The 15,901-nt window shown below is 41.1% G+C and overlaps 1 protein-coding gene across 11 annotated transcripts in view; it reads left to right on the forward strand.

Moving 5' to 3' along the window:
* Window positions 1-15,901, forward strand: part of MEGF11 (multiple EGF like domains 11) — a 278,484-nt gene that overhangs the window by 7,778 nt on the left and 254,805 nt on the right. For 9 of the 11 annotated variants that reach the window (XR_011741045.1, XM_071813949.1, XM_071813953.1 and 6 more), the window contains exon 3: window positions 384-485. The gene's annotated coding sequence lies outside the window, so the exon portion shown is untranslated. The other 2 variants (XM_071813952.1, XM_071813951.1) reach the window with 2 other exon arrangements.

A 15,901-nucleotide genomic window follows, 5' to 3' on the forward strand; every position in this document is an offset into this window, starting at 1 on the left:
GGGTAATAAAAATTAAGAAAAAAAAAAAAAAAAGATACAAAAAAATATTGTCAGAGGAAGAAATTAAACCCTGCACCAGTAGTTGACTCTTCTGTTAGTCTGGACTAGGATACAGGGTTTTCCTGGGCAGACCAGTATGAGTTGCACAATCAGGCAGTTCATCACCTGTGGCTGTCCCCATGACCTCCAAAGCGAAAATCCACTGTGGATATTGTAAGATACATCACTTAACTTTAACATATCAGGCAGATACCTAAAGTTAAGGAGGTAGGCTGACCTAGTTTCTTTCTAGTGAACAAGGAGAAAGACTGTTGTGCTTAGAAATGGGTGACATTTTTCTTACTGATGCTTATTTTAGATATTTTTTTCCACTTTTTCTCTAGTCCCAATTCCACATTCCAGTATGCAGTGTGTGCTGCTGAGGAAGGGCAGAGGGCCACTGCGTGCAGGCGTCCCACATGTTGGACTGCAGAGTGCAGCTTCAGGTAAGAGAAGCTTTTCTGCTGGTGCAAACTGAAGGCTAAAGACCAGACCCAGTTCTGTGGCAGGACAGTTCTGGATTTAGAGTCAGGTAACATGAACACTTTCAGATATGACAGCCTGTACCTTTAGAAATATGTAAGAAGATGAAGGGACAATCTTGGATTATTTCAGTCTCTTATTTCTGCTTAAAATTGAGTTTAACCTCTTATTTTCCAGCTTTTTTTTTCTTCTTCTTCTTCTTCTTGTATGTCCTGTCCCTTCAGTTTAATTTTTTGGAATTTAATATCTCACACTGATGATTTCTGTTCCTTATCTTCCCTTGATCCATTTCTGCTTCTCTGTTAGATTCTGTCCCCTTGAGTCTTCAACTAATGTCTCCCCATATGTCAGATTAAACAAAAAGATTTACAAGATGCTAGGGTATGAAAGGAACTAGAGAATGTTTATGTGATTGTAGCAGGCTGACCATTAAAATGACTTTATTTCTACAGCTTTTCAGATGCTGGGCTTGACAGTTTCATTTCCAAAACTATTTATACTCACAAAAGTACATAACAGCATTTCCATTATTTTCTTATATGCCCTTTTTTTTTTCCCCCTGTATTTTATCAAGTTAGCTTGCTTCTATTCAGGCCTGATTTCAGAGAATAGGAATACAAAGTGGAAAAATCCATTCTAAAAGAGACTGTAGCTCTTTATCTATCAAAGCATCTTTCTGTGTCCCAACACATTTTTATTTCAGTCTACTTTTCAGCATCTCCTGTTTATTTGATCCAATGGTCTGACATGCACAAGAGACTTAGATGAAAGTTGCACCAGAAGAGTCTGTGAGGAACCTCCCCAAAACTGCCGTCCTCAATAGGCACCAAAGTCCTCGCGCTGTTTAGGTACTGCTTCCAGAGCAGACCATATTAGAGCAAGGTCTAAATATAACTGTTGCTTCACGTTGAAAACATAGAAGGAGTAGTTATTTTACGAAATTAGTACCAGTAGATGTAACAGTAGGCTAGGATGAAGAAAAATGATTAGTTTTATTGTCTTGCTTTTGTAAATATTATGCTGTCCAAGTATATGATGTTCCATTTTTCTTCTGTTTCATTAAAAGGAAAAAACCAGATCATAACTTGTGGCTTTGAAAAGGAAACTACAGCTAACTTTAAATATTCTTGAACAACACCATTGTATTAAATTCTGGCAGAGTTTGCATAAAGAGATTGTGCAAAATCATTTGCTGGAAGTGTGTGAGAGCAAGTTCAGTAACCATCTGTTAGGAGTGGTCCAGGTTTAACTTGCTCCTTGCAGCAGTCAAATCAGTGGTTCGCTGGCTGTCTAGTCTAGTGAACCACTGTCAGCTCCCAGGACTTCTCTACAGACCACCAGCCCCCTTAGTGTTGGTGGTTGTGGAAAACATAATATAGACAATGCTTGCTGTGATCTCACAGATGACAGTTTGGAAACCACTAGACATAACGATGGCTTTGGTTGCCCCCAGCTTTGCACTTTGGTGGTACTCTACTGTTGCCGTAATTCCAGGGCAATGGTAGAGTAAGTTTGTGATGATATATGACAATAACAAGTGTCTGAGCTTCAGCCCTTCCTACAGTTTTGTGTTTCCCTCGAAGGGGCTGCTGGCCCAGGGAGCTCAACAGGGTGACAGTCACTGCCTGCCAAGCAAATGCATTTGTTTAATCTCTGCTGGTTGTGGATAAAAACTGCCAATAGACAAAATAAGTGTTCTTTTAAAAAGGTAATTTGGAGCTGGGTGAAGATGACTTCTGCCCTTAAACCCCGAAATATTAGTATCGTCAAGCCCAACCGTAACCTAAATCTGGCACTAAACCATGTCTGATCTTGGTATAATGTGAAAAGTTTACTAGAATCAGATTTTACTTCCAGAGTTATGTACTTAAGTGCTGATGCCAGTTTTAAGTGCAGAATTGAAATGAAATATAGGAGAGGTGAGGAACTGGCTGAATTGATTTAAGGGAGGGACTCAGCACAAAGATTCTTGTGAATGTTCCCAGGCTTTTGATCAAGTCCTAAAGACAGACTCAAGACTTAAGATGTTTTGACTTTGAAACAAAGACTCTGGTGTAATGACATAATTTCTGTTATTTTCATTTTAACTGATGTGTGCTGATCAGAACGTGTTTTGTGTCACTGTACTGTTTCTGCTTTGATGATTGTGAGAAACTTAGTGACCTTTTTCAGCCTGTGAAGCTGTACACTTCCTTCAGATCCTTAATTTAGCTTGTAAAACTGGTTTTTAAGTTTTAGAGGACAAAATTTATGTTTGTTTTTGCCAATTAGAGATTATGGGACTGATGGTATTCTAAAAACACAGGAATACTTTTAGCACTGCTTCATCTTTGCCTCTTTCAGAGATTTCCACACCTGCCATTTGTGTGTAATGTGCCTGTTGTTGCCACCCCCCCATGACAGAGGGCTATCTCTTTGGAATCCTTAGGATTTGCAGGTTTTAATTAGAATGGATTTATGTTGATTAGAGTTGATGGGATTGAAATGCCATGTAGTTATTAATTTCCTTGTTTAATTTTGCTACTTAGTCATACGTTACCAAAAATATCTTAGAAATATAGCTTTTTCACTTGTGAAGTGGCAAAACAGAGAAATAAATGCGTTGCGACATGCTGTCATTTTACGAATAAACTTCAGGCAGATCCTGACTTTTTAAATTCTATGAATGCCTATTGAGCTCGATGAAAACAAAAAGAAATTTTTGCAGGCAAGTGTTCTTAGATTTTCTTTGAAAACTGAAATAAAATTTACGGGAATTTGTATCGGGATTCAATTGTTTTCTTTTTACGTTTAAAATGTCAATGAACATAATTCCTTGAAATTCCAGAATTAGAAAATGTCCGTTATAATTTCATATCTGTAACATATGCAGTACAGACCCAGGTTCTGTACATGAGTTCGTTTTAATCAGCACATGGAATGCTATTTCTGTTTTGTCAGGTAGGAAAAATGATATCAAAAAGATCTCGCTGTAACAGGATAAGGTCTTCTGCAGAATGGACCAGTTTTGTAGGCTGCTCATCTCTGCAATGATGGATAAAAGCAGTAATAAAAAATCCCAGAGCAGATAAAAATTCAGATTATCCTCTTTGCAAAAGTTCCATGCTGAGCCCATGAAGACAGTGGGCTGCAGCACTAAGATATGCAAGTCCAGTTGGCCGAGTTTTGGACTGGAAATCAGGACTCCGAGGTTTTATTCCCTGCTTTGTCAATGCAGCTGTAGGCAGTCGCTTTTCTTCTATTTTGCCTTCACTCTTGCTCGGGTTGTTTTTTTGTGGGGGTTCTATATTACCGTGAGTTTATGGGAATCGAATGAAATCCTGGTCTTGATTAAGAACTCTGAGTACTATCTTTATGCAAATATATTATAATGGCCGAAGATAAATATGGTCGTAGAAAAGGGGGTACAGTTAAGGGAATGTTAATATTCAGTGTTCACATTCAACTAGTTCCTAAAACTGTAGGGTAAAAATTCACACAGAAATCTATCATAAAGATAAATTCACAACTTCTTTCAGCTTGGCTCTTCTTTCTGTAATAAAATCCATTCGTTGCTGAAAACAACACTAGTGAACTCAAAATTTCTTTTGATAGAAACACAACAGAGCAATGAGTGTTGCACAGCGTGTCCAAATAATGCCAATTGCTGTAACAGTACATTTCATACAGATGTAAGTTTTGTCCTTAATATTATGTCTATCTGGAGACAACTGTTTGAAGAAACTGGCTACACCTGATAAATTTGCCCCAGCATATTTGGAAGTACTTGTAGATCAAGTATAAATGAAGATATCGTATGGACATGTTTCAGAATCCCAGCCACATGAATTTCTGTCTGCTTCAGGGCTTATTTTAACTTCATTATCTGCTTTGCTGTCGCTTGGAATTCTGGTCAACTTTCTCCAGAGAATTTCCTAAAGGAGAGCAGTGTCTTGAGTTTCTGTGTGAAGGAGCAGAAATTTGGGGGACCTCACTGCCTTAGTGTAGGCAGATGAAGTTAATCAGCATTATTCTTTAGCTCCTGATTCTATGCCCCTTTTTTGGTCTGTGTTTGTTCATGGCTGCTCTAGCCTTTGAGTTTCAGTGAAGGAGAAATTGTGGTGCTTACTATCACTACATCTTTTCACAGAAGACCTATTGCAGTATCACTGCTTTACATCAGTGCCAGCAGATTTTCAATTTGGTCCAACCTTAGTTCAAGAAAATGTAGATGAATAGTCTTTAAATAATGGCTCTCTGAATGACTGGACAAACTCCAGAGACTGGCAATAGTCTCTGCAGCTTTTAACCCCGTTAGAAACGCAACTGATAATGTTCCCTAACCTGTAGATGCCTGTTTGGTGTGAAGCTGGGAATCGGTTCCATTTCTCCCAGACCTTTGATTCTACCTCAGCCAGCACTAAGAGGAACGTCCTGTAGACATGTGGGAGCCTGGCAGATAAACTGTCCTTTAATTCTCAAAACCAGAAGGTGAAGATGTGGTTGGAAGCAATAGGTTTCTTGCTTTAGTTGCTGTATGGGTTTTCTTGGTTCAAAAAAATCTAGTCTTTGAGGCTGTTTACGTACGAGTTTTCACTAAAAAGACAATAGTTTCTGTTGACCTATATGACATTTCTATTAATTATGCATTATATATGCAGCTTTTCATATTTTTTTTTCATTGTGAGGGGCCTCTTTGCTTCTCAGCTCATATTCATAACACTCATTAACATTAATAAAAATTTAGGTGTTCCAGGGTGATTGTCAACCTATTTTGATGTTCTCCAATACTCACCAGTTTCCTGTGATTCAAATGAAGGCAGAATGTCATCCTTGTTGCTAGTATGTACTCGGGAACCCTGATATGTTTCAAATAGAATTACACATGAACAGTTTTTCTGTGCTCTGGATAGCAAACCATTTGTGCTATGAACCTTGGAGACTGTAATATACCCAAACTATTTTAACTGTTTAGGCTATTCTGATTCATCAAAATAGTAGATCTCTTTATGCAACAAAGCTGTCACAGCTATCCTGCAGCAGGGAATTCCACTTGTAAATTTTGTGAAAGACTGGTCTTTTATCAAGTTCCTTTGTGATAAAAGGAGTAATAGCTGTATACAACTGACTTCCTTTTGCTGTTTTTGTTAGTAGATCAAATTTCTCCCTGAAGTTAATCAGCTGTAGTTCAGTTGAATGAATGCTCTTTCTTCCATTTGCATATTTTCTTCAGCCTTACCAAATCCTGATTTTATTTTGAAATTTCCATCATACTGAACAAAGAAAAATGTTGTGTCTCAGTCCAGTGCAGGTACCTTGATTAAGAAAAATAGCAGTTACTAAGAATGATGGTCATATACACATGATTAAGAGCAGAATTTGACCTCATATAGGAAAAAATTGACACAACCCCCTTAGTCAGTGGCCAGTTCTTAACTCATTTTGAGTGCCCTTTATATTGTGTACGGGGAACAGACTTAAAAGTTGTGTTAATGGAAAAACCAATTGATGTGACTGAATCAGGCCCTCTATGCTTAGTGTCTCTTTGAATTAGATTAATAGCTTCTGCATACTTTTCCTAGTGTTATGCAGGATTCGTGTTTTCTGCTGGTTTTTGATTATTTGTTCATTAAGAGTACTGGGGCAATTTGAGTGAACCTTCATACTTGGAAGAATGGGTCCATGATATGGAAAAAGGTAAATTAATGTTGTCTCTGGAGCAAACCCAAATACTGAAGGATGTCTAGGCTTTTTCACCCTTTGGATTGAGTTGTAGTGCTTGCCTGAACTTGGTAGCTAGTCAACAGTTTTGATGTAGAATAAAGTGAAATGCAAGTCCTATGAATGCAGGAATTACCTTTCTAAATGAGAGTAAATTCTCACAGTCATTCTTTGGGTAGATCAGGGAAGTCAAACAAAACATACACAGAGCTGGCTCTGGCTAAGACTGCATTTTCTACAGTGCCTACAACTAATACATTTGTATTTGATTTGGGCCCTTTCTGTTGGTAGAAGGGAGTCATGCATGAATGAGGCCAACACTGTTATTCAGTATTATTAATGATGTTGTCTACTCCTAGTTTATCAAAAACTAGAAAACTAATAAATTTTACATATTGGGAAAAAAAATCACAGATAAATCAAACAAATATATAAATTCTTTAAAGTATTTAATATGTGTTAAGAGGACAGAATGATGAATTCAATATTGAAAACCAATATCAAGTTTACAATTATGTACCATTTATCATCACTGATTGCACAGACAGCGTATTATTGCAGGGAACAGAATGATGTATAAACTGAAACCCTGATTGGTTTTATAAAAAACACGTTAAAATTCATGTTATGTCTGAAAAGCTTTGTTGTTCTTTTTCAAGCATTATTTTCAATGATAATTTGTTTGTTCAGGCACAAATTATGCATATTTAATTTCTTGAACTTTAATATTAAATCTGTAATAGTTTTAGAATGCTGAAAACCGATGCTTTTACAAACAATAACATGATTCAGTATGCTGCTGTTCTCTGAGGCCAAATTCCCTCTTTAAGAAAAAAGAACACAGGGAAAATGAAAAAGTGGACAGGACCTAGTTTTGAATTGGACATGTAAAAGCAAGTAAATGAAAGCAGTAAAAATGTTCTTGAAAGGTGATTTGCCTTTGAAGAGGAAGCATGTCCAAGTGGCAATGTCTTACTCAGCAGATCTCCTCCCAGAGTAAAATTCTGCCTCCCCCAACAGCCGATGGCAAAGGTCCTGGTGACCTCAGTGGTTTCAACCTTCCCTTGTCTGGCTGCACTGAAGGACATTCCTGCTCACCTCTGTGAAAGAGCTGTGCTGCTTTCAACTCCTGTCACCCCAGCCGAGCTCTGGGAGAGGGAAATGAATTCTTCTCTGGCTCACACTTTATCAGCAGAATTATTAAGCAGCTTTCTGTTGCAGAGTCACTCTTGTAATGCATTCTTACCTTTTTTTTTTTCCTCCCTCAAACCCTTTTCTCAGTTTCATGTTAGTGCTCAGGTTGCATGGAGATAACCAGAGATATCATTTCACCAAACTGAGGCCGTGCACCCATAACCGAGAGTTATTTTGTCCTTCAGAGCTTCAACAACTCATTCTGATTTATGGAAGAATCCAGCTATGCTTGAAGATTCAGCTTGAGTCTACAGAGTTATAACTCCAGGCTAGACTCCTTGAGTCAACAATATTAAGAAAGGAGCCAAACCATCTTTTTATATCTCTATTTGTAAACTGCACATTTTCAAAAGAGAACCACTGAACTAGAATCAGTGTGATGCAATCTAAATGTTGTTTATCCTAAATTTCTTTTTAGAGAGGGGTTGCATTTCAGAGACCAATAATAAATGGCTATTAGTCACCCTCAAATGTAAAATACATCCACAGCCAGATTCATTGACATTTACTAACATCTACTATCCTTCAAGGAGACAACCATATTGCAGAGAATACCAGAACTATACTTTGGTTTCCAAATGAAATTACTGAGCTGGATGGGATTTTACATGAGAAACAAGAACAGGGCTGAATGTTTGTCACAAGCATCTGTAAACAGTCATGCAACAATATAATTTGGGTGTTTTTTTGATGTCCAGGGCTGTCATAGTTTGACAGCATACTTCTTTTGAAAGTTTTAAAGAGAACTCTGAAGGATTAAAAAAAAAAAAAAAAAAAATAGCAGCAAGCTGGCCTAATTTATTTTAAGCAGACTGGTTTGTCGTTTTTTGTTCTCCATGCATTTCAGGCAGCATCTTTCCTTTCAAGAAGAAAAAATTGGGGTGGCTAAATAGTTCCCCAACTGGAAACTGGTGACAAAACTGAGTCATAAACAATGACATCAGTATAGAGCAACTGGTGTTTTTAATATTCTTATACAAACAACAAAACCTAATTATCTTTATTTATTCAATAAATCTAGTTCAAATTTGATCTATTAAATTATATTAAATATTGAGACTAATTTAATAAATAAACACAATTGCTAATTTATTATTGATATTCATTACTAGGATGTTTGTAAAAATAATGAAAAACAGTGTGAGAACCATGGGGATGAATTCACTTCAGGGCCCAATAGTGCTGTGGATCTTGGTTAGGTTGTCTTACCCATAGCTAGTGAAGAAAAATAGCATTTTGGAGCTGGGGGGAGAGCAGAGAGCTGAGTTTGCAGAGAAGGGGGAGGATGGCAGCAGCTCTTGCCAACACACACGTGTTCTCTACTGGCCACTTCTCTTGGCTGAGGTGGCTGATGCCAGATCTTCGGAAGGCTGCAAACTGGGTCAGCGCAGCAAGGGGAAGGTTGGGAACCTGGGGAAGTTTTTCTGGGAGACAGGGATTGCACGGAGTCTCTTATGGTACCAATTCTGGTCTAAAGTATCTATATCCATTTTGAAACTCTGCCAACACCTGCGGTCATGTGCTGGCACATTACTGAGAAACACACAGTGCAGGACAAAGGATTTTGGCAGCCCCATGTGTACATAAAATAGTGTACAATGTGGGGATTCATCGTGTGGCTACAATGACAAAAAAGTTCCATGAGCCATTTTGGTACATTATCAAAAAGGGACTTGGTCTTATGTTTCTTACATACTGAAATGATAAAAAAGCAGAAACTCAGCCAACATTTTTCTAATTAGAAAATAATCAGTAATAGTACATAACACAAATAGAGCATTTTATCTTGAAAAGACTGTGCAAGCATGAGATTACTGGCTAAAAGCTAAGTTCGTGCGGCTGTTCAAATCACCATACATTTGTAACTTCTGGTACATCTTTCAGGAAGAAAATGACGACGATGGGGTGCAATTCGCTCCCTGTCTGATACCCCTCTGAGCATCCAGCAGCACCGAACCACCCAAAAAAGCAGCAGGAGTGCAGTGATTCGACAATGCGAGGGCAGATGCTCTGGACGGTAGAGGATGCTAGAGAAGAGATAAATTTTCTGTCGCGCTTTTCTCTATTAGCATCCCCTCAGCCTCCTGCTATCAGCTCTCGCCAGCTTCTCGCCATCCAGGGGCTGCTTTGGGCGCTCGGAGCTGCCTGGGTTTGCTCACGCCTGCGTGCCCCTGCCACGGTGTGGAGTTGTAAACCGAGCCGCCTTGAAACGGGTCCAGAAGTTTGCATGATCTCCCGCTAAGCACATCCGAGGAGTTTGATAGGTGATCCCGTTCTTGCAGCTGCGGGGGGCAGTGGACCTGGGTTTCCCCCATCTCCTGCCCGCTGCCTCAGCTACAGAGTTTGCTTTCTCATTCCCTCATCACGGTTCGGGCGGCAGCCTCGGGATGCCGGGGTGTCGGTCTGATTCTTTGTCCTTTTCGTCTGTTTAAGGCATTTTAATTGAATCGGGTGGAGAAAAAAACCAAACAAAACAAAAACAAAGCTCATACACAAACCCCAACGCTTCAGGTTTAGATCTCCCTCCCCCCAAACAACAAATGGTTAAATAAATAACGAGATGCCAAACCAATCATCACCAAACGAATAAGCCAAAAAATCAGCGTCAGTGCCGCAGGAAACGGGAAAGTTTCTGCGCGCTGAAGCTGCCCCTGTGGTACCGCGGGTAACGCAAGAATCCAGGGGGAGCGGAGCGCGGCCCCAGCCCGGGGGCTTGCACCCAGCCCTGCATCCCGGAGCGACAGCCCGAGAGATGCTGCTGTGACTTGGTTCTGCGCTGGGAAATGAGCGGCTTGGAGCCCCCACCTCCGTCTCCTCCCTCCATCCTCCTCCTTCCCCCTCCCCCGGGTCCTGCGGGGAGGCGGGTTTAAGGTGGGTCGTGTGGCCGCGATAACTTTGCTAACAGAGCCAAAGAGGCGCTCGGAGTCCCCCGCAGCAGCATCGCCTCCCCGCGCTGGGCAGCAGCACCAGCGCGGTGCAGCCGAGCGAGCGGCCCCGGCTCGGCAGTTGCAGCCCGGGCTGCCGCCCGCCGCCTCCTCTCGCAGCGTCGCGCTGCCACCGCCGCAGCCCCACGGATCCGGCCCCTCTGCGGGGGCTCCGGCCCCGGGTCCTGCCCAGGTAGGTGCGAGTCGGGACAGGAGCCGGGCGCTGCGAGGGGCGCGGTGCCGGAGCTCGGGGGTCTGCAGCGGCGGCCCCCGCGCCCCGTTTGCTCCTGGCGCTGCTGCTGCGGGGCAAGGAGCTTCCTCTGCACCCTCTGCCTGCAGGGGAGGAAACCCCTTCCTCGCTCCTCCTGGAGCTGCCGAGGCGTCCAGGACGAGCTCAGGGAAAGGCAAATCTCCCTCCAGCCTCCCCTTTCTGCTCCTTTCCTCGATCTTTATTCGGGTTCTCGTTGGTGTTTTTGGAAGTGCTTAGCTAGGAGATATGTGCGTGGGTGAGATCTTATGGCTTTATTAGGACTCTCCCCCATCGACGCTGCTCTCAGAAGCTGCACCCCCCTCACCGCATGGTTTACTGGGGTGTTGTGTCGGCAAAAACTTTCTTCTGTTTGCAGGAGGCAGATTTGGTCCCCGCGTGTCCCCGTCCTCGGGCTGCTGCTCCGCACGGGCGAGCGGAGTGCGGGGCTGGTGTCTCGCTGCTCGGGGTGGAGCGGCTTCCCTGACCTGTTTTAACGGGACTCCTGATGAACGGGAACTTTGGGGCAGGAAGAGGCACAAGGGAGATGTTGCAGGATGCAATGTGTCAGTGACACCTCAATTTTGTGAGGTTGAGGAGCTCGTGGAATCTCACTCTTGTTGGTGCTACTCACTGCTGCCAAACATTCCCTTCTTTTGCTAGGAAGGACTCTGCCAGATGGTTCTTAACAAAGAGGGAGAAGTTTGGGAGTGTCAGGACATCAGCTCCCAAATTCAATGCTCAGCTGAGCTCCTCAGGTGATGGCACTTAGTTCTGATGTATGTGTTTATTAATACTAATCTGCAAGCATTTGGCAGCTGGTTGGCCCAGGGGGGTGGGCAAAGCGTCAATGTTTTGTGAAACCAAGGCAGCCATCTCCCAAAGTGTCACTGGGGTGGGAGATTTAAATAAGCCCTGTGATCACAAAATACTGTGAAGGCTGGAGTTAGACCTTGCTCTCCACCCCAGCAGGAAGAAGGTCCAGAGTTATCTAAAAGGAAGTCTACAGTTCATATCTGTATGACCTCCTGGTTTAGAACATAAATACGTAATGTATCAATTATCTAGAATGTAGCAGCCTGTCTCCCATCCCTATCCTGTTAAATGGGGGAGCCCCTTCCCCCCCACCATGGTCACTCTATATTTTGGTAACAGCAGTCAGGTGACTGGATGTTATGTCTCTTTACTTCCAAATAAACTACTACATATGGAGCTTACTAGTTCTATGGAGGTTTCTCCTGGGACAGCCGAGTCTCAGTGCGAATCCTTCCCGTGCTTAGACTTCTCTTAGAGTGCAGGCAGAGCTTTTCTGTCCCTCTCTCTGTTTGAACCTTCCTTACATGTCCACTTTGTTATTAAATCCCACAAGTTTTTCTTCTCAGAGTAATGTCTGATGAATGGTTTCAGGTGTATTGCCTTTCTTATAGTAGTGCTAAATAAAGGTGAGTAAACCAACTAAACAGGTTCACCATAGGATCTGATTTTATGTGATCTTTTATAGGCTGAGGATCTGGTCTTGCAAAGGCTTATGAACAAATTTATGTTCATGGGACCTGGTCTGGAGTCTATTAAAGTTAATGTGAGGCACCTGAACTGGCTTTGCATTAGGACAATACATACTAATAAGGACGTATATTCAAGGATAATTATATACATTTGCAAAATTAGCTTCAATGCAAGTTCATGAGTTCTTATTTATCAGTAAAAATGGAGACTTCTTCAGTGTTCAAACTGTTAAACTTAGTTTTCTTTCTGCATCTTAATACCTGAGTAAATTTGTTACAGAATTGCAGAAGATTTATAGTGAAAATGTTTCAATATATGAACCATTGAAAATGGTCATGTAGTCACTGTCTGTTTCTCAAAATAGAATTTCATTGTTGCCTTTCTTTCCAGTCAGTCATCTACTTTATATAATTTTGTGATTTTAGGCAAAAATTGGCTGAGGTAAAATACACAACATTAGATTGCATTATGTTGATTCTGTTTTTTACTTATTGAAAAAGGACTAACTTGATCCCTTATTTTTATAATTAAATGTAAATTAATAGTTGAAAGTATAAAAAAGAAGCCAATGCTGTCTTTTAATAAGTTGCCTGTGTATAAGCATATTTACTATGAATGGGGCATTCAGCCATTTTCGCTTTGAATAATCCATCGTCCTTTAAATGCTAGGCAGCAGAATTAATATTTAAGCGAATGCATACAGCAAAACTATAAATCTCTGAAAACGGTTAATTATACTAGAACTGTGAATGTATCTTCATGTACAGCCTGTAGAAACTATTTCTCTGTAGTGTTATCACAGTTCTTGCAAACCTTTTATCCTTGTCTGTGAAATCGGTTCTAATTCTGTGCTCCTGCAAAGCATGTGCTTGGTTATTGTTTTCAAAACCATGTGGTTTGAGGTACTATTTAAATATAATATTTATGATAGTACTTTGGTTGTTCAGCTTAAAAAGAGAAGTGCTGCATACCGTTGCATACTAAAAAGCTTCTGTACAATTACTACTTTTTGCAGCACTGCTGTGCAAGTCTCTGGGGCGGGAGTTTAAATGGAGACTTTATGCAGTTCACAGTTACTTTATATAAAAGCTATAAGCTCATTTTCTTGAAACACGGGCTGCAGGCATCAGGGAGTGTGAAAGCATGGTGCCTACATTGGTTTTTACAGTTTAATTATTGCAATGTGTATGTTGCCATTGGCCTTTGTGTACTTCCAGTGCACAGAGTGTATGGTGGGTTCCCACACGCTATCCATCTGTACCACTTTGGGTTTGAATTACTTATTTAAACACTTTGGTCTTGTTGTAATTTTATGCAAATATGTCAGTTCTGATTGTGCCTCTCAGAGGAGCGCTGGGACACATGGGGTCACCTCCACTGCCCCTCTCCCCTTGCATATCTGTGACACTCCAAGAGTCACAGTCTAGTTCCAATTCAAAGCTGAAGTCACGGGGATTTTCTCCACTGATGGTGGTGGACTTTACACCACACTAGTTGCAGGTAGGATTCAGGTCTCACAGTCATCTTGGGTTCTCTAGGGTGTCCTACCTGTTCCCTAGTTGCTGTTCCATCAGCATTCAGTTTTCCTGGGAGACACAAGTCATATCTGGTGCCCAATGCAGATATTTTGGTTTTCCTCAGGTGTCTTAAATAGCGCTTGGCATCCCTGTTTAGGTAACTGAGTCCTTCCCTGGCTGTCTCACATATGACTAATATGTAAAACCTGGGATCAAGGAAATAGTTACAATTACTGTTGTGAATAAATGAGTTATCCCTAGAAAGGGTTGTTCAGATGTTAATGGAAAAGATGAAAAAAATTCAACCTCATTGTTCTGTACCATGCAGGCTGACTGTACTGCAGCAGCGACTTGCACAAAACTGATTGAAACCTCAGTGAGGAAGTTCTGTATGTTAAGGGGAGATGAAAAGCTTGTAGAAAATTAGAAGAGCTACTCCCAAAGGAGACAAATCCCAGATAGAATCAGATTTAAAGGCTGCCAGATAATTTCTGCCATATGATACTTCTGTGTGATTCCTTTGAGTGATTTATGATCAGTGCATGCATACAGAGAGGAGGAATTTTGTTTAAGAGTTTACAAAATGTGATCCTTACCTTATGAGTTAAAGTTTATGTACCAAATTAATGAAGAGACAATATTCCATGCCCTTGTGAAGATCAGACTTGGTAGCTGTAAAACACTGGGCTACAGCCCTGATTCTCCAAGATATTCAGTCAGGGTGTCCAAAGATAAGTCCAGAATTCTCCAAGGTAAGTGTGTTACAAGCCCTTGTATGTGAAGAGTAGTGCTAAGCCCTTCAGGCCGTTTCTCCGGTCTGTCTGCTGCTCTAAAGGGGAAGTATTGAAATTTCTGTGAAAGCTGCTTTCTGAGAGAGGGAGAGAGGTAGAAGATGAAGGTCACCATGTAGCCTGCTCACAGAAATGCAGCAGGAGAGAAGGGCGCTTCCAACTTGCACCAGATTGCAAACAAGGCCAGAACTGGTAGGCCTGACTTCTTCCTTTGCAATAAGAGCTGGCACTGGGAATTTCTGCCGATAACAGCCTGACTATAAAGGCTGATGAATGAATAGGCATGAGGCTGAAATCGGATTCACTGCTGGAGAGATGCTCTGCCTGGAAGAGGAGTAAGATGCAGTAGCTGAGTGAAAATAGTTCTGTGCTCTACTTAATTTTCTAGGTTTTTCAACCCAAAACATTTGATGAGCACCAATAGTCACTCTGAAAAATACCTTGAAGGGTTAAAAAGGCACCAGAGGACAGCCAGAATATGACATCTTAAAGGTTAGCCAAGTGTGAAATTTGTGAACAAATCCTTTTTTTTTTTTTTCTTGTTTTTAATTTAACTGGTAGATACGAGTGGAAACGCATCCAGGTTCTCTTAAGTTCAGATAGGGAGCTGAAGTCTTGTTTAGCCTTTTTTCTTGAATTCCTTGTTATGACCTAGACTTTTGCTAACCTCCTGTTTTCATCACTAATCTTATGGTACAAGGTTTATGGAGTGTTGTGAACACATGAGAATCTGCTTTCTCTGGAACAAAGGAGGCAGGAAAAAGCTATAGAAAAATGACTGGGTAGAGTATTGGAATTCACAGTTGCCTCCTTAAGGGGCCAAAAAGGAAGGTAAATTAAAAACTCCGAAGTCCTTTGGATAAAGGATGTAACCCGTTTCTATAGACTGTACGGCCAGATAAGGTGTTTTCAGAGCATATTCTACTTTTTCATAGGGTTTGAATCTTTCAATACTCACATCCATTTTTGAGACAAATACTGGAAGAGTATAACTGTCATTTGACAGAGCCATTTTGAGAGCCCTTAAAGGTCTTGAGAGGATTTGGTGCAAATACTTATCCCCCCCCCCTTTTTTTTTTTAAACAGCGTAAAACATGGGAGTATGCTGATATAAAGCCGGTGTAAGCATGAGGAGAATCAAGTTCTTTATCATGCTTTTAAAATCTCCCAAGCGAGGGAAGCAGGGATGATTTGTAAGTAGTCGACTGGCATATGGTACCATTATGATAACATCATGTTCACAGCACTTTCCAGATTGATATACAACCTTTCTAAAATAAGCTCGGTAGAAAAAGAAAAGAGAATGTAAAGTCATTTAGCAGCCAACATGCTTTTGGTAGCAGTGTAGGACATTGGTAGGTGACTTCTCTGGCACTCAGTTTGTCGAATGAGTTGTGCATCGTAGTCTGGTACCTACTTGACAGGCAGTCACTCCAGAAAACTGCCGTTGCAATTTGCACACCGGAGTCTGGTTCATGCTTTCTTACTTCAGTGAAATGC

Source organism: Patagioenas fasciata, chromosome 12 (assembly GCF_037038585.1).
Source record: "Patagioenas fasciata isolate bPatFas1 chromosome 12, bPatFas1.hap1, whole genome shotgun sequence".
NCBI lineage: Eukaryota > Metazoa > Chordata > Aves > Columbiformes > Columbidae > Patagioenas > Patagioenas fasciata.